This window comes from Dendrobates tinctorius, unplaced genomic scaffold (genome assembly GCF_039654945.1).
Source record: "Dendrobates tinctorius isolate UK_male_01 unplaced genomic scaffold, ASM3965494v1 ptg000059l, whole genome shotgun sequence".
NCBI classification, from domain to species: Eukaryota; Metazoa; Chordata; class Amphibia; order Anura; family Dendrobatidae; genus Dendrobates; species Dendrobates tinctorius.
The window spans coordinates 11,964,820-11,988,422 of NW_027361727.1; positions in this window are offsets into that span (position 1 = coordinate 11,964,820).

A 23,603-nucleotide genomic window follows, 5' to 3' on the forward strand; every position below is an offset into this window, starting at 1 on the left:
CTGTACAGAAAAAAGCAGCATCTCATTTATTAACCAAACTACCCAGTTTATTATATAGAGACATGGGTAAATATGTGAACCAGGGCCTTGTAATATTTGTATACAGGTGAAAAGTGGGCCCCCATAGTCAATGTTACTGGTGGCCCCTTGGCACCCCAGTCCAACACTGCTCCCATACACATTAGATAGCTGTCGGCTGACAGATCTTTGGGCAGGAGCGTTCTCAACTGACGATGTGAGAGCCGCTGTCACCCTCCTCCTCTGGCAAAGGCTTATCCCAAGGAAAATAAAAGATTTGGCAATGAAATCCAAGGATAATTGTAGGATAATTAGGTAGGACACATATACATTTATTCTATTATATCAGTTCCACCTTCTGCAGACTGCACAGAAGAGTATCATTGGATGACTGATTGGTAATTGCCCATAGATGTGGCAGACTAACCTATGGTGTAACCAGAATCCGATGAGTCTTGGTAAAAAATTTGTACCTGGGGTCCCCTTCATGTTGGTCAGATGTATTAGCCCTTGTAGCTTACTAAATCCTATAAGAACATACGTGTTACCACCCCTCTCTCATTATGTAGTAATGTCCCCCATTTTGAGTCCATCCTGATATATATGTCCCCCATCCTGGGATATATGTCCATTTTTTTGCATATGTCCCACATCTTGGCATATACTGCATGTCTCCCATCCTGGGCCCCATCCTGGTATATATGTCTCCCATCCTGGGCCCCATCATGTTATATATGCCCCCCATCCTGGTATATATGTCTCCCATACTGGGCCCCATCCTGGTATATATGTCTCCCATCCTGGTATATATGTCTCCCATCCTAATATATATGTTATAAATAAAATAAATAATCTTTATTTTTATATAGCACTAACATATTCCGCAGCGCTTTACAGTTTGCACACATCATCATATATGTTCCCCATTCTGGTATATATGTCCCCCATCCTGGTATATATGTCCCCCATTGTGTTATATATGTCCCCCACCCTGTTCTATATGTCCCCCATCCTGGGCCCCATCATATTATCTATGTCCCCCATCAAGGCACATATATCCCCCATCCTGGTATATATGTCCCCCATCCTGGGACCCATCGTGTTATATAAGTCCCACATCCTGGTATATATATCCCCCATCCTGTTATGCACACATGGTCAAAATTTTTGGTACCCCTCATTTAATGACAGAAAAACCCAGAATTGTGACAGAAATAACTTGAATCTGACAAAAGTAATAATAAATAAAAAAATCTATGAAAATAAATAAATGAAAGTCAGACATTGCTTTTCAGCCATGCTTCAACAGAATTTTAAAAAAAATTAAACTCATGGAATAGGCCTGGACAGAAATGATGGTACCCCTGAAAATAATGTGACAAAAGGGACATGTTAAATCAAAGCGTGTCCACTAATTAGCATCACAGGTGTCTACAGTCTTGGAATCAGTGAGCGGCCTGTATAGAGGCTACAGATACTCACTGTGCTGTTTGGTGACACGGTATGTATCACTCTCAACATGGACCAGAGGAAGCAAAGGAAAGAGTTGTCTCAGGAGATCAGAAAGAAAATTATAGACAAACATGTTAAAGGTAAAAGTTATAAGACCATCTCCGAGCAGCTTTATGTTCCTGTGACTACAGCTGCACATATTATTCAGAAATTTAAGCTCCATGGGACTGTAGCCAACCTCTCTGGATGTGGCCGCAGGAGGAAAATTGATTGGAAATCAAAGAGATGGATAATACGAATGGTAACAAAAGAGCCCAGAAAAACTTCTAAACAGATTAAAGGTGAACTTCAATCTCAAGGAACATCAGTGCCAGATTTCACCATCCATCGTTGTATGAGCCAAAGTGGACTTCATGGAACAAAAATCATAAAAATGCCAGACTGGAATTTGCCAAACTACATGTTGACAAGCCACAAAGCTTCTGGGAGAATGTCCTATGGACAGATGAGACAAAATGGAACTTTTGGCAAGGCACATCAATTCTATGTTCACAGACTGAAAAATGAAGCATATCAAGAAAAGAACACTGTCCCTACTGTGAAACATGGAGGAGGCTCTATTATGTTCTGGGTCTGCTTTGCTGCATCTGGCACAAGGTGTCTAGAATCTGTGCAGGGTACAATGAAATCTCAAGACTATCAAGGGATTCTAGAGAGAAATCTGCTGCCCAGTGTCAGAAAGCTTGATCTCAGTCACAGGTCATGGGTCTTGCAACAGGATAAAGATCCAAAGCGCATAGCTAAAAACACCAAAGAAAGGCTAAGAGGAAAACATTGGACTATTCTGAAGTGGCCATATATGAGCCCTGACCTAAATCCTATTGAGCATCTTTGGAAAGAGCTGAAATATGCCATCTGGAAAAGGCAGCCTTCACACACGAGATAACTGAAGCAGTTTGCTCTTGAGGAGTGGCACAAAATACCTGTCGAGAGGTGCAGAAGTCTCATCGACAGTTACAGGCACCTTTTGATTGCAGTGATTGCCTAAAAAGGTTGTGCAACAAAATATTAAGCTAAGGGCACCATCAATTCTGTCCAGGCCTATTTCATAAGGTTTTTTTTAATATTTTTTAATTCTGTGGAAGCATGGTTGAAAAGCAATGTCTGACTTTCATTTTCATAGATTCATTATTTATTATGACTTTTGTCAGAGTCAAGTTATTTCTGTGGAAGACTAATTGGATATGGACCCTTAATACCGTCCAGCCGCATGGCCTCAATGATTACAATACTTTTGCACCGTTTTCTCTGACCACCATATCTACTATTTTTTATCCTTTATGTCTAACATGTATTTTACTATTTTATTTTGTGGTTTTAGTGTCCTTTTTATGTTATTAGTTATTTATTTATCTCTTACAGGTTTTCTACATGTACATGTATATACAGTGCCTTGCGAAAGTATTCGTCCCCCTGGAACATTTCAACCTTTTCCCACATATCATGCTTCAAACATAAAGATACCAAATGTAAATTTTTGGTGAAAAATCAACAACAAGTGGGACACAATTGTGAAGCTGAACGAAATTTATTGGTTTTTTAAAATTTATGTGGAAATTCAAAAACTGAAAAGTGGGGCTTGCAATATTATTCGGCCCCTTTAACTTAATACTTTGTTGTGCCACCTTTTGCTGCAATTATAGCTGCAAGTCGCTTGGGGTATGTCTCTATCAGTTTTGTACATCGAGAGACTGAAATTCTTGCCCATTCTTCCTTGGCAAACAGCTCGAGCTCAGTGAGGTTGGATGGAGATCGTTTGTGAACAGCAGTTTTCAGCTCTTTCCACAGATTCTCGATTCGATTCAGATCTGGAATTTGACTTGGCCATTCTAACACCTAGATACTTTTATTTGTGAACCATTCCATTGTAGATTTTGCTTTATGTTTGGGATCATTGTCTAGTTGGAAGACAAATCTCCGTCCCAGTCTCAGGTGTTTTGCAGACTCCAACAGGTTTTCTTCAAGAATGGTACTGTATTTGGCTCCATCCATCTTCCCATCAATTTTAACCATCTTCTCTGTCCCTGCTGAAGTAAAGTAGGCCCAAACCATGATGCTGCTACCACCATGTTTGACAGTGGGTTGGTGTGTTCAGGGTGATGAGCTGTGTTGCCTTTACGCCAAACATCGTTTGTCATTGTTGCCAAAAAGTTCAATTTTGGTTTCATCTGACCAGAGCACCTTCTTCCACATGTTTGGTGTGTCTCCCAGGTGGCTTGTTGCAAATTTTAACCCTCCGTCAGGAACAATATTCGCACTAACTCGTAATGGAACAATGTGCCTGTCAAGCACAGGCTAGAAAAATGCCTAGAATATCTAATTTTCTCAATTTCAGTGATCAAAAAAGTGATCAGAGACCTTCATAGGGATGTAATAAAAGAGACTACACATTATCAGGTGCAAAACAAACCCATTTACTCAACATAAAAGTAATAACTTTGATATACACAAATTTCAAAACTCCCACCAAATAGCCCCCAATGATATCAAGTAACTGTTATTAAAAAGAGAAAAGTTTGGCACAAAAACATTTTCTAGGCACCTAGAATAATATTACACACAGAATTAATCTGAATTAGATCCTGAAGGTTCCCCAGAAAAAACACATTTGCAAAGCAAAGAGCAAGAATTGCAATACATTTTTGCATGTGTCAGGCAGATTGCATGATGACATTTGAGACATTCATAATTAGAAAGCCTTCTGTTCCCGCTTTCCATGGTGCAGGTGGTGCATCTCCTTCTTTTGGGAGGTAGTACAGGTGTTGGATTTTCAGTATCAATATCTGGGCGGAATCTTTTGAGCCTAACTTGAAGGCCAGAGGGGATACCGATGGTTTTCATACTTCTCCTGCGTAGCTCTCCAAGCATTAGTTCATGGGCCAATTGTTTCAGGTACAATCGTCTGCGGAGTGGTTCAAGCTGGTTTTCAAGGTAAATGATTTGTGAATTTATACCACCCAAATTTAGCATAGCGAAAAATATGACCATTGGCCAGCGCTTGGTGTTTCTGCTGACGCTGAAAGTTGAGCACATCTGATCAGCTGTATCAACACCCCCTTTGGTTTCATTATAAAATGTAATAATCTCTGGTTTTTGTTGTGCTTCAGATTTAGGATCGATGGCATCATCATTATGAAGCGTTGAGAGAAGAAGTACATTTTTTTTCGCGTGGTACATAGGAAACTAAAACCTTTCCATCATGGAATGCAAACATACTGCTGTACTGTTTTCTCCCTGTCACAGTAACAAGCTATGGCGGCAATTCTTTTTTATTTTTTCTTACAGTTCCGACATATGAAAGCTTCTGCGTTTTTAGATAATCAGTAAGATCACAATTTGAAAACCAATTATCAGCAGTTATATTGCGACCTGATCCAAATAAGGGCTCAGACATTCTTTTCACAACATCAGTGGGTTTGTTGCTGACACAGTAAGGACCATCTGGCTGTTTTCCAGCATAAATTTCAATGTTGCATGTGTAGGTCTTACTGGCATCAACAAGGGCATACATTTTTATTCCGTATTTGCTAGGTTTTGATGGTATGTATTGACGAAATGCGCATCTGCCACGAAAACCAGGGAGCATTTCGTCAATTGTGACATTTGCCCCAGGGCGATAGTTTATCTTACAGTTTTCCACAAATTTTTGGAATACATCGCGAATTGGAGCAAGCCGGTCATATGTTTTACGTTCGGTTCGGGTAGTTCTGTCATCAAACCGAACGAATAAGAATCTTGAATCTTTTTAGAGACATAACAAGGCTAAATTTTTCAATTCCATCACTTTCTATACCCCAAAGTTCCTCCAAACTTTGCCGATTTGCCCTATAAGCTCCTGCAAGGTATAATAATCCCAAAAATGCACGCAGTTCGATTTCATCCGTGGGCTTCAGGATTCTGTCACAGATGAACTTGTGCTTTATACTGTCTATATATTGATTAGTGTATATGACAATAGAGTCCAGAATGTCATCTGTGAAAAAAGTATTCCAGCATTCAGCTGCATTTTTTTGCATTACGTGCTGTTCCCATAACTGCAGGAAGGTGAGTGATAATGTTATGAGGTTCCATACGTTTTTTTATGGGTGGATTCTTGTTCCATTTGATTTTTTTATCTTTTCCCATATAATAAGATTCTATATCTTCTTCCTCCTCATCACTGTCACCATCTTGCTCTGTTTCAGAATTTAGTTCACAGACTTCCACCTCATCATGAGAATCAATCTCACTTTCTTCAAAATCCTCATTCATTGTGGGGTCTGCATCATCATCATCATCATCATCTAACAGCATGTTTCCCACTTCCTCAACCTGATGGGGTTTTGAAAGATCATACATTTTCTTCTCCATTTCAGAAGATAATACGTTGGTATACACGTAATGTGGATCCTCTTCTTTTTTAGTCATTGCACTGCACTTTATTTATAAATCACATTATTATGATAGTATGGCAGCACCATAATAATGTACAATTGATTTTTTTTATTTGTGCACTGCACTTTATATTACTGCTTACATTATTAGGCTAGCATGGCAGTATTATATCTTTGCAATGTTTTATTTTGATTTCTATACGGCTTCCTCTTTATTATTATCCCATATCCTAGTGTGCGTCCTTGTCTGAGTTTTTATTATTATATATTATTCTTTTACCCAGCTGTTACCATTCACTATTACTTGTGTACAGTAAAGATTACTTTTATATCATTACATTGGGATGTTTATTGGTCGGTTTTTCCTTTCTTCCCCCCTTTTTTATCATATTTTAGTACCAACTGTCCCTTGCTCCTAATTTAGTCTGGTCTGCTTGGTCATATAATTTATATTACTGATTCATTATGATTTATTATAATTAATTGATTTATGACCTAGTTACACTACTGTTCAAAAGTTTGGGGTCACCCAGACAATTTTGTGTTTTCCATGAAAACTCATACTTTTATTAATCAAATGAGTTGCCAAATTAATTTAAAATCTAGTCCAGACATTTCCAAGGTTCGAAAAAGAGATTTTTATTTGAAATAATAATTTTCTCCTTTAAACTTTGCTTTCATCAAAGAATGCTCCCTTTGCAGCAATTCCAGCATTGCAGACCTTTGGCATTCTAGCAGTTAATTTGCTGAGGTAATCAGGAGAAATTTCAGCCCATGCTTCCAGATGCCCCTCCCACAAGTTGGTTTGGCTTGATGGGCACTTTTTACGTACCATACGGTCAAGCTGCTTCCAAAACAGCTCAATGGGGTTGAGATCTGGTGACTGCGCTGGCCACTCCATTACAAATAGAATACCAGCTGCCTGCTTCTTCCCTAAATAGTTCTTGCATAATTTGGAGGTGTGCTTTTTGTCATTGTCCTGTTGTAGGATGAAATTGGCTCCAATCAAGCGCTGTCCACAGGGTATGGCATGGCGTTGCAAAATGGAGTGATAGCCTTCCTTATTCAAAGTCCCATTTACCTTGTACAAATCTCCCACTTTACCAGCACCAAAGCAACCCCAGACCATCACATTACCTCCACCATGCTTGACAGATGGCATCAGGCACTCTTCCAGCGTCTTTCCAGTTGTTCTGTGTCTCACAAATGTTCTTCTGTGTGATCCAAACACCACAAACTTGGATTCGTCTGTCCATAACACTTTTTTCCAATCCTCTGTCCAATGTCTGTGTTCTTTTACCCATATTAATCTTTTCCTTTTATTATCCAGTCTCAGATATGGCTTTTTCTTTGCCACTCTGCCCTGAAGGCCAGCAGGCCGGAGTCGTCTCTTCACTGTAGACGGTGACACTGGCGTTTTGCGTGTACTATTTAATGAAGCTGCCAGTTGAGGACCTGTGAGGCGTCGATTTCTCCAACTATAAACTCTAATGCACTTGCCTTGTTGCTCAGTTGTGTCCCACTTCTCTTTCTACTCTGGTTAGAGTCTATTTGTGCTCTTCTCTGAAGGGAGTAGTACATACCATTGTAGGAAATTTTCAGTTTCTTGGCAATTTCTCGCATGGAATAGCCTTCATTTCTAAGAACAAGAATAGGCTGTCGAGTTTCACATGAAAGTTGTTTTTTTCTGGCCATTTTGAGAGTATAATGGAACTAACAAATGTAATGCTCCACATTCTCAACTAGCTCAAAGGAAGGTCAAGTTTATAGCTTCTCTAATCAGCCAAGCTGTTTTCAGCTGTGCTAACATTCTTGCACAAGGATTTTCAAGGGTTTTCTAACTATCCATTAGCCTTCTTACACAGTTAGCAAACAAAAAGTACCATAAGAACACTGGAGTGATGGTTGTTGGAAATTGGCCTCTATACACCTATGAAGACGTTTGCAGCTAGAATAGACATTTACCACATTAACAATGTACAGAGTGTATTTTTTAATCATTTAATGTTAACTTCATTGGAAAAACCTTTAGTGTCGCAGATCCTGTTCTGGGAACTTTCCCTGCAGTTTCGGACCCCGGGCCCTCCTGTAGTCTGGGTGAGTGACCCTGTTCAGCCACGGCAGTCCGCCAGTGCTGACAGGATCCTGATAGGTATAGGTCTATACAGAAGAGAGAGTATTATTATGTGTATCATTATCATTTTAGCTAGTACTTAATAAAGTGATTTTTTAATAAAAGTTTTGTTTCTTAGTAAGTTAGTTGTATAGAGGCCCATTTCCAACAACCATCACTCCAGAGTTCTTTTGGTACTTTGTATTTGCTAACGGTGTAAGAAGGCTAATGGATGGTTAGAATACCCTTGAAAACCCTTGTGCAAGTGTGTTAGCACAGCTGAAAACAGTTTGGCTGATTAGAGAAGCTATAAACCTGACCTTCCTTTGAGCTAGTTGAGATTCTAGAGCATTACATTTGTTGGTCTAGTTGAGATTCTAGAGCATCACATTTGTTGGTTCCATTAAACTCTCAAAATGGTCAGAAAAAAAGAACTTTAATTTGAAACGTGACAGTCTATTCTTGCTGTTAGAAATTAAGGCTATTCCATGCGAGAAATTGCAAAAGAAACTGAAGATTTCCTACAGCGGTGTGTACCACTCCCTTCAGAGGAGAGCACAAACAGGCTCTAACCAGAGTAGAAAGAGAAGTGGGAGGCCCCGCTGCACAACTGAGCAACAAGACACTTACATTAGAGTCTGTAGTTTGAGAAATCGACGCCTCACAGGTCCTCAAGTGGCAGCTTCATTAAATAGTACACACAAAACGCCAGTGTCAACGTCTACAGCGAAGAGGCGACTCCGGGATGCTGGCCTTCAGGGCAGAGTGGCAAAGAAAAAGCCATATTTGAGACTGGCTAATAAAAGGAAAAGATTAATATTGACAAAAGAACACAAACACTTGACAGAGGAAGATTGGAAAAAAGTGTTATGGACAGACGAATCTAAGTTTGAGGTGTTTGGATCACACAGAAGAACATTTGTGAGGCGTAGAACAACTGAAAAGATGCTGGAAGAGTGCCTGACACCATCTGTCAAGCATGGTGGAGGTAATGTGATGGTCTGGGGTTGCTTTAGTGCTAGTAAAGTGGGAGATTTGTACAAGGTAAATGGGATTTTGAATAAGGAAGGCTATCACTCCATTTTGCAATGCCATGGCATACCCTGTGGACAGCGCTTGATTGGAGCCAATTTCATCCTACAACAGGACAATGACCCAAAGCACACCTCCAAATTATGCAAGAACTATTTAGGGAAGACGCAGGCAGCTGGTATTCTATCTGTAATGGAGTGACCAGCGCAGTCACCAGATCTCAACCTGTTATGAATAGGTCACCGAGGAGGATAGCCGGGGAATAAGCTATGCAACCGGAAAACCAGAAAGGTTGGTAACTAAGTGGATTGCAGACCCCTAAAACTAACAACACAACTAGAATTAGCCATGGGACGTACCTACGATGCCCTAGACGCCTTGGCACAGCCAAAGAGTTAACTAAGCCTAAAGGAAGAAAGGGGTAAGCAAAACTGCCCTGGAGTAGAACCCCAAAGGAATAGATAGCCCCCAAACATATATTGCCGGTGAGACAAGATGTGGCACATACACAGGCAGAAAATAGAGTAAGCAAATGATGGGGCCCAAACTGTGTAGATAGAACAGGACAGGAAAGATACTGTCTGCAATCACGCAAAAAACCCTAAGAAAAATCCAACATGTCTGATATGCAAAAGCACTGAGGCCACACGACCTCTCCCCTAGTAGATCAGCATTCTGGTGTGAACAGGAAGCAAAGCAAAAGATACTGATATAACAGGGGACTAGTAATACTGAACAGACTGACATAAGCTGTGGCATATGGAATGGAGTCCAGCACTGGTCCCAGCAGGGAACAATGCTGAACCCACACAGAAAAGCAGAAAGCAGAGAAAGGCAAAAACTGGATCAAATGCAAAAAGATTCCAGCAAACAAATAACTTATCTCAACGATGCAGGACCAAGCAGGGGGCAAGCGGACTTCAAAATGCATAGGAAGAAAACCAAATCACCAGCAACAACTGAGGGAAGCTTGCTGACTTAAATCTTCCCAGGCTATAACACCTGACCTCCAATCATCCTCTTTAGGTGATTGACTAGTGTCAACCTGACCAGCTCCATTGCTCACAGCAACCACCAGTGGGAGAAATTTCTCCAGATTTGCTCAGCAAATTAACTGCTAGAATGCCAAAGGTCTGCAATGCTGGAATTGCTGCAAAGGGAGCATTCTTTGACGAAAGCAAAGTTTGAAGGAGAAAATTATTATTTCAAATAAAAATCTTTTTTCCAAACCTTGTCAATGTCTGGACTAGATTTTAACTTCATTTTGGCAACTCATTTGATTAATAAAAGTATGAGTTTTCATGGAAAGCACAAAATTGTCTGGGTGACCCCAAACTTCTGAATGGTAGTGTATATAGTGAAATTTGTTAGACATTTCAGAAACTTTAGGGGATATCAACGGGTTTGGTATATTTTTAACATATTTTTATATTTTATATTTTTTACATTTTATTGTTTAATTTTTTTTGCTTTTTCAACATTATTGCTTTGCAAGTATTTTTTTGTTTATATACCTACCTATATCCCACTTTTTCTTTTTTATTTGAGGGAGGTAGTGTTTTATCTGTTGCGATTGTTTGCAAAAAAAAATTTTTGCGCAAGAGTTGGGATATTTTGGAGTAATTTTGCTGTCATTTGGTTCTTAAACGTGTGTGTGTGCGAGTCTTGGACATGTCTTATAAATCTAGGGCAGTGTGCCATCTTGTGCAATTCTGACAGTACTTATTGTACATGTATGACACTTGGGGTGGGGGATATGACCATTGTTAATAATGACCATTTTCGGTCCACTTTGATTGGAAATCTTTCATCTTCGTCAAAAAAAAAGTCTTTATAAAAAGTAGAACTTGTTTGGTGGCTTCCATTGGTGGAAGTCTTAGGCTGGGGTCACACTAACCGACGCAAAATACGGTCCGTAGTTTACAGGCATAATACGGATGAATGACCCCTAAATAGTGCTCTGTATGTCATCCGTAAGCAAGGTGTGGTCGCGTATTTTGCGCATGTAAGCATCCGTATGTAATCCGTATGTAATCCGTATGCTGAGATTTTCTCGCCGGCTTGCAAAATGGACATATAATGGAGCCCTATGACAGGTTTTATAACACAAATGAAAGAATAGATATAGACACATAGAATATATATATATATACATGTCATTGAGACACATATATATATTGTAAAAAAATGTGTGGGCTCCCGCTGTAATTTGTCAATGCGGGAGCCCACACATTTTTTTAACAATTAATTAACCCCTTAAATTAACACCTACACCTCCCAAATTTTAAACATCAACCCTCATCTAATTACTAATGAAAGACGTACAAAAAAAACATGAAATGAAATGGTTTACTGTATGTAAACCATGTGTCATTTCATGTCGGGTTGGGGAATGATTTGACAAAAGCCAGCAATTGAATTAGGCCTCTTTCACACATCAGGTTTTCGCCGTCAGGCGCGATCCGGCGCTTTTGACAAAAACCGGATCCGGCGAAATGCAATGCCGGATCCGGTTTCCCCCCCATTGACTTGCATTTGCGCCGGATCGCGCCGGATGGCCATGTGTTTCATCCGGTTTTCGCCGGATCCGGCATTGTGTCTCAATCCGGCGTCTGGAAAAAACGGCTACTGTAACGTTTTTTGTCTCCGGCGAAAAAGCCGGACACGCCGGATATGGCGCGTCCGGCTTTTTCACACAATGAAAGCCTATGAGCGCCGCAATGCGCCGGATCCGGTATTTTTGGTCTGAGCATGCTCAGTAGCTCTGCCCACAAGACACATATATAAAAGCAAGACAGTGGGACCCTCAGCCACACCCAACATGGCACCCAAGACAGCAACCAGGCGCAGGACAAGGCAGGAGACATCTGCAGCAGCACCATCAGCACCACCACCACCCCAAATGGAGCAGCATGCTGAACAACGGGAGGGGAGTCCAGCAGCAGATGAGAGATGGTAATTATCAAATCCCCCATTCCTCCAAACTAGGGCCATGGAATATCAAGATATTCATTGCCCCTTTGTTTCTCTTTATTCAACAGCCGCCCAAGAGATGCAGCAGCAGCAGCAGCACTGGAAGCACTGGCAGCAGCAGTACCACCACCCACAGGCATGGAGTCTGGCCAGCAGGAAGACAGCACATCTTCTTCTGGGAGCCCTCCCTCGCATCGTCAGCGTTTGATGGTAAGTTTTTATTTCCAAAATCCATCATCTCTGTAATATATGTCTATTCATTGCCTTTTATTTCAAAACAGGAATCACAAGATGAAGAGGAGCTCCCAGAAGAAGAAGGAAGGGGTGGACAGACACCTGGAGTGGGCTCACAATTGGTAAGTTTTTGGCATCAAACGCAGAAACACAACATCACACTACACACAACACATAGAAAACAATGTTCTGCAGACCACACACAGCAAACAAATGCCTACATCCAAAGACATAACATTTTTTGTTTTCTTCTCTAGTCTTCCCAATCTGGTGCTCGGCCAAGAGGTCCTCGCAGTGCCTCCCAGGGTCGTCGGCGACAGCAACGCGGCGGTCACCAGCGTGTAAGTATAAATATTTTTGCTTTGCTTTTTTGCACTTTTTATTTCATTTCTTTTGTGGAGGCTAATTATGTTATTTTTGTCTTTTTCTTTAACAGCCTTCACAGCGTGCTCCCGACTCTGACAGTGAGGATGGAGGAATCATAGAATCATAGAATCATAGAATCATAGAATCGTAGAGTTGGAAGGGACCTCCTGGGCCATCTGGTCCAACCCCCTGCTCAAAGCAGGATTCGCTAAATCATCCCAGTCAGATGTCTGTCCAGCCTCTGTTTGAAGACTTCCATTGAAGGAGAACTCACCACTTCTCGTGGCAGCCTGTTCCACTCATTGATCACTCTAACTGTCAAAAAGTTTTTTCTAATATCTAATCTGTGTCTCTTCCCATTCAGTTTCATCCCATTGCTTCTAGTCTTTCCTTGTGCAAATGAGAATAAAGTTGATCCTTCTACAATGTGACAGCCCTTTAGATATTTGTAGACAGCTATTAAGTCTCCTCTCAGTCTTCTCTTTTGCAAACTAAACATTCCCAAATCCTGCAACCTTTCCTCATAAGACAGGGTTTGCAGACCGGTCACCATTCTGGTCGCTCTTTTCTGAACTTGCTCCAGTTTGTTGATGTCTTTTTTAAAATGTGGTGCCCAAAACTGGACACAATATTCCAGATGAGGTCTGACCAAAGAGTAGAGGGAAATAATGACTTCACGTGATCTAGACTGTATGCTTCTGTTAATACATCCTAGAATTGCATTTGCCTTTTTTGCTGCTGCACCACACTGTTGACTCATATTCAGTCTGTGATCTATTAGTATACCCAAGTCTTTTTCACATGTGCTGTCACTTAGCCCTATTCCTCCCATTCTATATATGCTTTTTTCATTTTTATTGCCCAGATGTAGTACTTTGCATTTCTCCCTGTTAAAAACCATTCTGTTAGTTGCTGCCCACTTCTCCAGTTTATTTAAATCTTTTTGAATCCTCTCTCTCTCTTCTCTAGTATTAGCTATCCCTCCTAGCTTTGTGTCATCAGCAAATTTAATCAGTTTACCCTCAATTCCTTCATCTAAATCATTGATAAAGATGTTGAACAATACAGGGCCCAGGACAGAGCCCTGTGGTACCCCACTTGAGACATTCTTCCAACTGGATGTGCAGCCATTTACGACCACTCTTTGGGTCCGATCACTAAGCCAGTTATGAATCCACCTAACAGTTGCCTTGTCCATTCCATACTTAGTCATTTTTTCAATAAGGATTGTATGAGAGACTTTGTCAAATGCTTTGCTGAAGTCAAGATATACTATATCTACAGCATTTCCTTGATCCACCCAATCAGTGATACCGTCATAGAAGGAAATTAAGTTAGTCTGACATGACTTATTAGTTAGAAACCCATGCTGACTCTGTTTAATCACTTCATTCTTATCCAGGTATTGACATACATGTTGTTTAATAATTTGTTCAAAGATCTTTCCTGGTATAGAAGTCAGACTCACCGGCCTATAGTTGCCTGGGTCCACCTTCTTCCCCTTTTTGAAGATAGGAACAACATTTGCTCTTCTCCAGTCTTCTGGCACTTCTCCTGTTCTCCAAGAATTTTCAAAGATTATGGAGAGGGGTTCAAAAATTTCTTCTGCTATCTCCTTCAGTACTCTGGGGTGTAATTCATCTGGACCTGGAGACTTGAATTCATTTAGGTTAGCTAAGTGTTTCCTCACTATCTTTCTGTTTATAGATATCCTGGATTCTTCTATTCCCTTAATAGGACAGTGAATAACAGTTGATGTTGCATTTCCTTTCTGAGAGAAAACAGATGCAAAATAGGAATTTAAAAGTTCAGCCTTCTCAACATCCTGTCTTACCATTTCATCATTTTCATCCTGTAAAAATCCTATAGCATCTTTGACTTTTCTTTTACTTTTGACATATCCCCAAAATCCTTTATTATTGCTTTTGACATCTCTTGCAAGCGTCAGTTCATTTTCAGCTTTAGCTAATCTGATTTGTGCCCTGCAGGTTCTGCAGACAGCATTATATTCTTCTTTAGATATGCCTCCCTCTTTCCATTTTATAAACATTTTTTTCTTCCTTTTTAGCATGTGCTTAAGTTCTGTGTTCATCCATCCTGGTTTCCTTAAATGCTTCCTATTCTTCCCTCTTTTCGGAATTGTTAACAACTGTGCTTTGAGAATTTCATTTTTCAAGATTTCCCATCCTTCCTGGACATTTTTGTCTTTAAGGATATCCAGCCATTGGATCCCTCCAATTCTCTTTCTGAATCCCTTAAAATCTGCCTTTCTGAAATCTAACCTTGACGTCTGAGTCTTCACAGGTCTTCCACCTCTAGTTATCCAAAATTCTAAAATAGCATGGTCGCTACCTCCTAGGGTCCCAGCCACTTTTACCTCCTCAACCATTTCCTCCCTGTTTATAAGGATTAGATCCAAGGTAGCAGTTCCCCTTGTTTTCTCCCTTACCTTTTGGAAGATAAAGTTGTCAGCAAGAGAGGATAAGAATTTCCTTGACCTGTTAGTTTTGCCTGAGAGAGATTCCCAACAAATGTCTGGATAGTTGAAATCTCCCATGACAACTATGTCATATTTTTTGGAGAACTTGGCCATCTGATGCATAAAGAGTTCATCTATATCTTCGGCTTGCACAGGCGGCCTGTAGTAAATGCCTACAATGGTGTCCTTTCCATTGTTCTGTCCTTGTATTCTTACCCAAACAGTTTCCACAGAACTCCCAGTCTCTGAAGCTTCAATCTCTGTGCAGATATACGCGTTTCGAACATACAATGCGACACCCCCTCCTCGTTTATCAAGTCTGTTTCTTGCAAATAAGTTGTATCCTTCTAGTCTTGTATTCCAATCATGTGTATTGTCCCACCAAGTTTCAGTGATTCCAATTACATCATATTTCTTTTCCTGTGTTACTAGTTCCAATTCTCCTTGTTTGTTGCCCATGCTTTGTGCATTAGTATAGAAACATTTTAGTTTGTGATTGGTTTCTCTTTCTCCAATATTTTTATTAATTAGATTCTTTCGTCTTTGTTCTTCCTTTCCACTTCTAATAGCAGAGTTCTCAATAGCATTTGTCAGGTGTATGGCTTTTTCTGGTCTTTTGCTTCCCTTCCCATGTTGTTCTAGTTTAAAGCTCTCCTTACAAGTGTAGCAAGGCGACTTCCAAATACATGCTTTCCAGTCTTCGTAAGGTGCACCCCATCTCTAGCAAGTAGTCCATCGTATAAGTAGTTCACTCCGTGATCCAGAAATCCAAATCGTTGCTGACGGCACCATCGACGTAGCCAGTTGTTCACCTGCAGAATCTTATTCCACCTCCTTGTTCCATGGCCATCCACTGGGAGGATGGAAGAGAAGACCACCTGCGCTCCCAGTTCTTTCACTTTCTTGCCTAAGTCTTCAAAGTCTCTGCAGATGGTTTCCAGGTCGTTTCTTGCGGTGTCATTTGTCCCCACATGTAGTAGCAGGAATGGGTAGTCATCTGTAGGTCTGAAGAGTCCTGATATCCTGTCAGACACATCTTTAATTTTTGCACCTGGAAGACAGCACATTTCTCTTGTAGTTATATCCGGTCTGCAGATAGCGGCCTCTGTTCCTCTCAGCAGGGAATCCCCCATGACCACCACTCTCCGTTTCTTCTTCACAACATTTTTCTTTCTCCATCCAGGAGGACTCTGAGGGCGTACAAGCTTGCTGTTTGTTGGCAAAGTCTTATCCTGATGTATTTCTTCATCATTTTCCTGCGTGAGAGCCTGGTACTGGTTTCTGAGCAGTATGGGTGCTGACTGCCTCCTGATCCTCCTGCTTCTCTGGGTCACATGTCTCCATTCCTCTGTTTCTTCAGGTGCACTTCGAATTTCTTCTCTTTCTGTAACATGAAGAGATAATTCTGCTCTGTCCAAGAACTCTTCACCTTCCTTAATGATCTTCAACGTAGCTAACCTCTCTTCGAGATTTTGCAACTTTTCCTCCAACAGGGACACAAGCTTGCATTTGTGGCATGTGAAGTTTGGCTTTTCCACTGGTAAATCTGTGAACATGTAGCAAGAAATGCAGCTCACCAAATGGCTCCTGGCCTCTTCCATCTTGAGATTTCTTAAAAACGATGAAAGATGAGCCAAATTTTGCGCGCCGATAGGCGCGCGGTTTTTCCGATTTCCTCTTTTCAGCTGCAACGGCCAAAACCCAGTGATCGTTGAGCTCGCGGAGACTCTTCACTTATCCCAGAAGGCACTGGGAATATGCAAATGATCTCCTCAAGACTCTTCCCCTGGTTTTCCGATTTCCTCTTTTCAGCTGCAACGGCCAAAACCCAGTGATCGTTGAGCTCGCGGAGACTCTTCACTTATCCCAGAAGGCACTGGGAATATGCAAATGATCTCCTCAAGACTCTTCCCCTGGTTTTCCGATTTCCTCTTTTCAGCTGCAACGGCCAAAACCCAGTGATCGTTGAGCTCGCGGAGACTCTTCACTTATCCCAGAAGGCACTGGGAATATGCAAATGATCTCCTCAAGACTCTTCCCCTGGTTTTCCGATTTCCTCTTTTCAGCTGCAACGGCCAAAACCCAGTGATCGTTGAGCTCGCGGAGACTCTTCACTTACCCCAGAAGGCACTGGGAATATGCAAATGATCTCCTCAAGACTCTTCCCCTGGTTTGGACCACCTCATCGATCTCGTCAGAGAAAGGGAGCCGCTCTGGAATATGGCTGACCGCCGCCACGCTGACCTGATTGTTACCCGGCGACTCTGGGAGGAAATCTGTTCGCTCCTTGTGGACCGCTGGGAGGACCTCGATGCTCGGGCCCAGATTAAAGAGCGTAAGTATATACAGTACCAGTTGCTTGATGTAAACCAGTGTTTCCCGAACAACAGTCCTCGTGGTCCCCACGGATCATGTGTTCAGGATTTCTATTTACTATGGAAATCCTGAAAACATGACCCCTGGGGACCATGAGGACTGGAGTTTGGGAAACACTGATGTTGTATACTAACCACTCCTTTCTCATTTCAGGGGACAGAAGTGTGAAGCGGTGGCGGTCTGTGAGGGATCGTTTCAAGAAGGAGTTCAATAAAGAGATGCGGGCCCCGAGTGGATCTGGAGGACGCAGGAGCAAGTACAAGTACGCACAAGCCCTGTCGTTCCTCCGGGATACAATGGTCACCAGAAGGTAAATATTACACACCACATGTGAAAAAAAATGTTAGATGTAACTTTTTTTTTTCAGCCAGGGCCATACCATGTCACTATTTTAATTGTTTTTTTTTCTCTTTATTCCACAGCACGGTGAGCAGCACTCGGGAGCCTGCACGATTGGACCCTTCTGAGGCGATCCCTGAGGAGACCGGCACCGAGGGACACTTCGACCGCCCCGGTACATCTGCACCTTCCCAGCCTTCCCACACATTCGACCCATCTGTTCCATCCACCAGCACAGGAGCATCGTGGCCGCCTACATTACATGAAGCTGCTGGTGAGGAGATCGATTTCCCTTTACCCCACCCTTCTGCCCCTGCCACCTCTAGTACACCTGCGGGTACTGGGCGGCAGCGGCAGAGGGGTCAGAAAAAGACTTATGCGCCAGCGTTCTTGCATCTGAATGCATCTTTCCAGAACTGTCTAAAAGTCTTGTCAGAGCAAATCTCCGCAGGCTTTCAGCAGATCAACTCCAGCATTCTGGAGGTGAAGACACTTCTGCAAACCATGCATTCAGAAGCAAGATCTTCGCCAAACCACACCTTTTTCAGGTCTGTTGTGGAGCGCATGGAAACGCTATCTACTACACAGCAGATGCATGTAATGCATTCATGCCACGGTGCTCTCCAGCACGTTACCTCCCAACCTCCTCCTCCCACCACAGTAGTTCCTCCACCTGCACCCCCTCCAGCCACTTTCCATCCTCCCCCTCCTATTACATCTGCACCCCCTCCAGCCACTTTCCATCCTCCCCCTCCTATTACATACCATCCACCTCCCCAGTACCAGCAACCTCCCCAGTACCAGCAACCTCCCCAGTACCAGCAACCTCCCCAGTACCAGCAACCTCCCCAGTACCAGACATCTCCCCACTTCCAGCAACCTGCCCCGTACCAAACTCCTTCCCCGTACCAAACTCCTTCCCCATACAACTTGCCATCAACATCATCTGCTCCTACAGTCCCTGCCCAACCCTCCACTCCACCGGCCACCACATCTTCTGCCTCCCACATGTCCACCCATTCTGTTGCTTTTTCCACACCATCACCTCTAACTGTTCCTTCCCCACCACGATCCCAATCCTCTCTCCACACTCCCAGTGTTGAAGTGTCCCGCAGCCCTTCCAGCAGTATTTCCACCCCACACTACACAGATTTATGATGTGTTTTGTAATAAAAATGCCCAGTTGGTTTCAAACCTTTATTAAAAAAGTTTTTTTAACTTTAAAAACAGTTTACAAAAAAAAAATATTTTAAATAAAAGTTAAATTATTGTTTACACTGGTTGTCTGTCATTTCTTTCTGCGGCGAAATATGTTTAAAAAAAAAGGTTAAATACAGGGTATTTAAAAGGTAAAAAGGTATTCAAAACCAGGTATATAACTGTGGGTAAATTTTAGCTTTTTGCCACAGTTGTGTTCCTGGTTGTGTTTGAAGCAAAGTATTTCACCTAAAAAGTTGTGTTTATTATTGGTGATTTCCTAACAATGTACACAACTTTTGTTAAAAGATGAAATACTTTGCATAAAACACAACCAGGTACACACCTGTGGCCTAAAGCTAAAAATAGAGACCATGACAAGATAGCCAACTTTGGTTGGCAAAGGTATATACTGTTGGTACAGAAGGTACACAAGTTTGGTTAAGGGCACAAATCTTTCACAGTCTGTCATCCTGCCAGTGTACTCTGCCTTGAGGTGACATAAAGTATAGTGCAAAATTGTCCCTCATTACTGGAACCGTCACAGAACTTCTAGTGGTAATGTCATGGTAATCTTGCAAGGTGGTTTCTTCAGAGGTGTCCTCAATGGAAATGGGTTCCTTGCAGATAACAAAATTGTGGAGTACCACGCAAGCTTTGATCACCTCGTCCACAGTTTCTGTCTTGAGGTTGATCGCAGTCAATAGGACCCGCCATTTGACTGTCAGAATACCAAAGGTACATTCTACCATTCTTCTTGCTCTTGTGAGGCAGTAATTAAAAATGCGTTTTGTTCTTGTCAATCCTCTGCTAGAGTACGGTTTCAAAAGGTGTTCTGACAGCTGGAAGGCTTCATCCCCTACACAGACAAATGGCATAGGTGGACCAGATGTTTGCGGCAGCGGTCTAGGGGGTGGGAACTGGAAGGTGTTTCCATACAGTTTACGCCCCATGGCAGACAGTTTGAAAACTTGAGAGTCATTGGAGCGGCCATAGGCCCCAATATCAACAGCAATAAATTTGTATTCCGCGTCAGCGATGGCCATGAGGACAATTGAATAATATTTCTTGTAATTGAAATATTCCGATCCCGATCCGGCTGGCTTTACAATGCGGATATGTTTCCCGTCCACAGCGCCCAAGCAGTTGGGAAACTGACATATCTGTTGAAACTTTTCTGAAATTTCAATCCACCTCTCTGTTGGGGGCTCTGGTAAAAACTCTTCAGCTAAGGAGTCCCACAGTGCACGGCATGTGTACTTCACTATTCCAGATATGGTGGAAATCCCGAGTCTGTACTGGAAATGCAGTGACGAAAGGGATTCTCCAGTTGCAAGAAATCTGTGGGGAATTAAAAAACATTCAATTAGTTTAAAATCACAGCATTACATACCAAAACTCAGCTATAACACTTGGAGATACAAACTACCACCAACAAGATTGCAGTGAAAGTGTGCTCTGATGCGAGCACATCCAATAAATGTGGCTTACCTTAAAGTCACCATCAGACGCTCTGCGGGTGAAACAGAGAAGCGGCAATAGGTGTCCGCTTTTCTTATGAGGTGTGCAATGCGCTCCACCAAGTAATCAAAATTCTCCATTTTCATCCGAACATATCCAAAAAATGTATCCGGGTTTCGTCGAAGGTCCATGCAGAGTGTAGAATAGACCCCACGCGTCATTCTCTTGGCTGTGATGGGGTGGATCCACAAACGTCGTCTACGATGCCTGATGCGCTGCTGTCTCGCTCTCTCCTTCTCCAGAACAATCACCCTCAAACGATTCGCCTCCGCTGTAAAATCCGCCAAATTCTTCAAAATATTTCCAATGACAACATCCATCTTCGCCAGTAACTTGCTCTTCTCTCCAACCTGCACTTTCTCCTCTACAACCTGTCAAAGAAGGGCTGTAGGAACACGCTATATATAGTTTTCCAGTAGCCAATCCCGTTCGGAAGGCCACAAGGGGTGTTTTTAAAAACCGGATCCGGCGTAATCCGTCGAAAAACGGATAGAAAAACGGATGAACCGGATGAGATGGATCCGGTTTTGTCTGTCAAGAACAAGACGGATCCGGCAGAAAACCGGATCCGTCACATCCGGTTTTACAAAACATTTGCCGGATCCGGCGTTCTGGCACGACGCCGGATCGCGCCTGACGCCGAAAACCTGATGTGTGAAAGTAGCCTTAGCGGCTATTCTGCTATGAAGAACTGTGTGAAATATAAATATATATATGTGTCTCAATGACATGTGTGTATATGTATATATGTATTCTATGTGTCTAGATCTATTCTTTCGTTTCTTTATTAAACCTGTCAGTGTGAGTTTACTGTATAGCGCACTGAATTGGCGGTTTTCTAAAGGACACTGGGTGCGTATTTCTCGCAAGTCACATGTGTGGTCCATGTGTAATGCGTATTTTTAGCGCACCCATAGACTTGCATTGGCGTACTTCGGGCGTAGTACGCTGACAGTCGCAGCATGCTGCGATTGGCACGGACCGTAGAATACAGACGAGAAATATACGGCTGATGGGAGCTGCCCCATAGAGAATCATTGGTCCGTGTGTAATGCGTGCTTTTAACGTCTTTCACTCGTCCGTATTCCTCTCTAGTGTGACCTTAATCTCTTTTCCTACAGTGGTGGCCTCTGGTAACCTGAGCTGGCCTTGATGCCTCTGAGATACAACCTGCAGGCGGCTAAACAGATTCTGGTCTTGTTTTCTTCACCTTCTGCACATTTAGTTACTTTTTTTCTGGTCCCCCCCCAAAAATACCTTAGGGATAGGCAAGCTCTTCTTCTGAAGACCCATAGGATATTTTAGGAATTATTTTCTAAGTCTTTTTGTTTGGGTGTGCCAGGAAAAAAATACAACTTTGTCAAAACACAAAAAATTACCGTAATACATTAAAAACTAATTTTTTGTATTTTTTTGCAATATTTGTATTTTTTCCCCCTGTTACACCTATATAAAAATTGTTACCTAGGGTCATAGATTTTATTTATTTATTTATTTATTTATATATTATTTTTCTGGCTTGAGGATCAGGGAAAAAAATTGACATTGGGTTTTTAACTATATCAAAATTACTTAAACATTCTCAATTGATTTAATTTTTTCTCTTTCCATGCTTGAGGAAGGGGCTAGGACAAGGGGGGGGGGGGGCTAAACAGCAATATGTCAAACCTTGTAATATTTCTGCCTAGAAAAAAAATATTGGTAATAATGAAGAAAACAAATCTGACCAATGAATTAAAGGCAGCAATTTTTTTTTTTTGACGAGAAAAATCAACATAAAGAAATACCTCCATGTGACCAAACATTTGTGGGCACCATACACATGGACCAGGATCAGACACGTTCCTTTGTGTTGCATACCAGGATTCATTGCCTGTTACAAATCTCCACCTCAATAGGGGATTATACCCCCTACAATGTCTAAGTGGAAATGGTCGTTGTTTGCTCTGCTTTATGGATCTATTGTTCTTAATCTTTGCTAATCCCAAGGTCACTGATCCTAAAAAACTCCATTTACTGGAGGAATAGTCAATCGCTATGAACATGCAAAGCTGCAGGAATAGCTGATTTATTTACTAGGACCTGTCTCTTGCCATAAATGTATTTATTTTTTTCCTGATGTAAATGCTGCTGTTCTCCTGAATCCGGTATTGTTTTACTTTCGTTCCTACGCCTCTCCGTTCCTGAGAAACGGCCATTTCTTTTCTGTATAAAAATCTAGTCTTGTTAGACAAGTGGGAGTGGTCCTCCAACTCTTCTGTGTGTGTTCTTGAGGAGCACTCCTGGTTGGCTAAAAAACCCTAGATTTTTATACAGGGAAGAGGGAGCCGTATTTCCGGAATGGAGAGGAGTAGGAACAAAAGAGAAACATCGCCCGATTCAGGAGAACAGTGGCGTTTACAACATATAAAAATAATATTAATATTTCTAGTTTAATTCGCCCAACATAAATAAAATCTTTTTTGGAAATGAAGATCTACACAATAGAGAGGCAATTATAGGGTACATATTTTTCTGGACTTTTTCATTCTTTTAGGGAACACTACACTCAGCTTGACATCTGATCACTGGGAAGGATATCCCAGAGAAGGGGATGATGACCTGATTCATGTTTTGTGACCTTCTGCTTCATTAATGCTCTCTCTCTAAAGGGACACTGGTCATCCTAACCTGCCCTTCACGCCGGGTCACCTGTCAGATTTTAGGGGAAGTTGACTTGTCATTCTCCGATTATCAGAACCTGACCCTGAATGTAAGTTAGTACTCTTCAGTGCAATCCAACCATGACTTTCTCATTGGAGTGGCACTGGCGGTCTTCTCCAGCATCCTCATTGGGAGCAGTGTCATCCTGAAAAAGAAAGGTCTTCTTCATCTGTAAGAGCAAGGACAGACGCGTGCAGGTGTGGAAAATGGGGAGCTCCAGTCTATGTGGACTTGGGTTGGATAGACGAGAGGGAAATGTGACCATCCACAGGATAGGGTTAGTGGGGGACTGATCACTAGTTCTCGAAATATGTGGGGGTCCCTTGTGAAAATGGAGAGGTAGCTCACAAGTGTCACCTCTACTCCA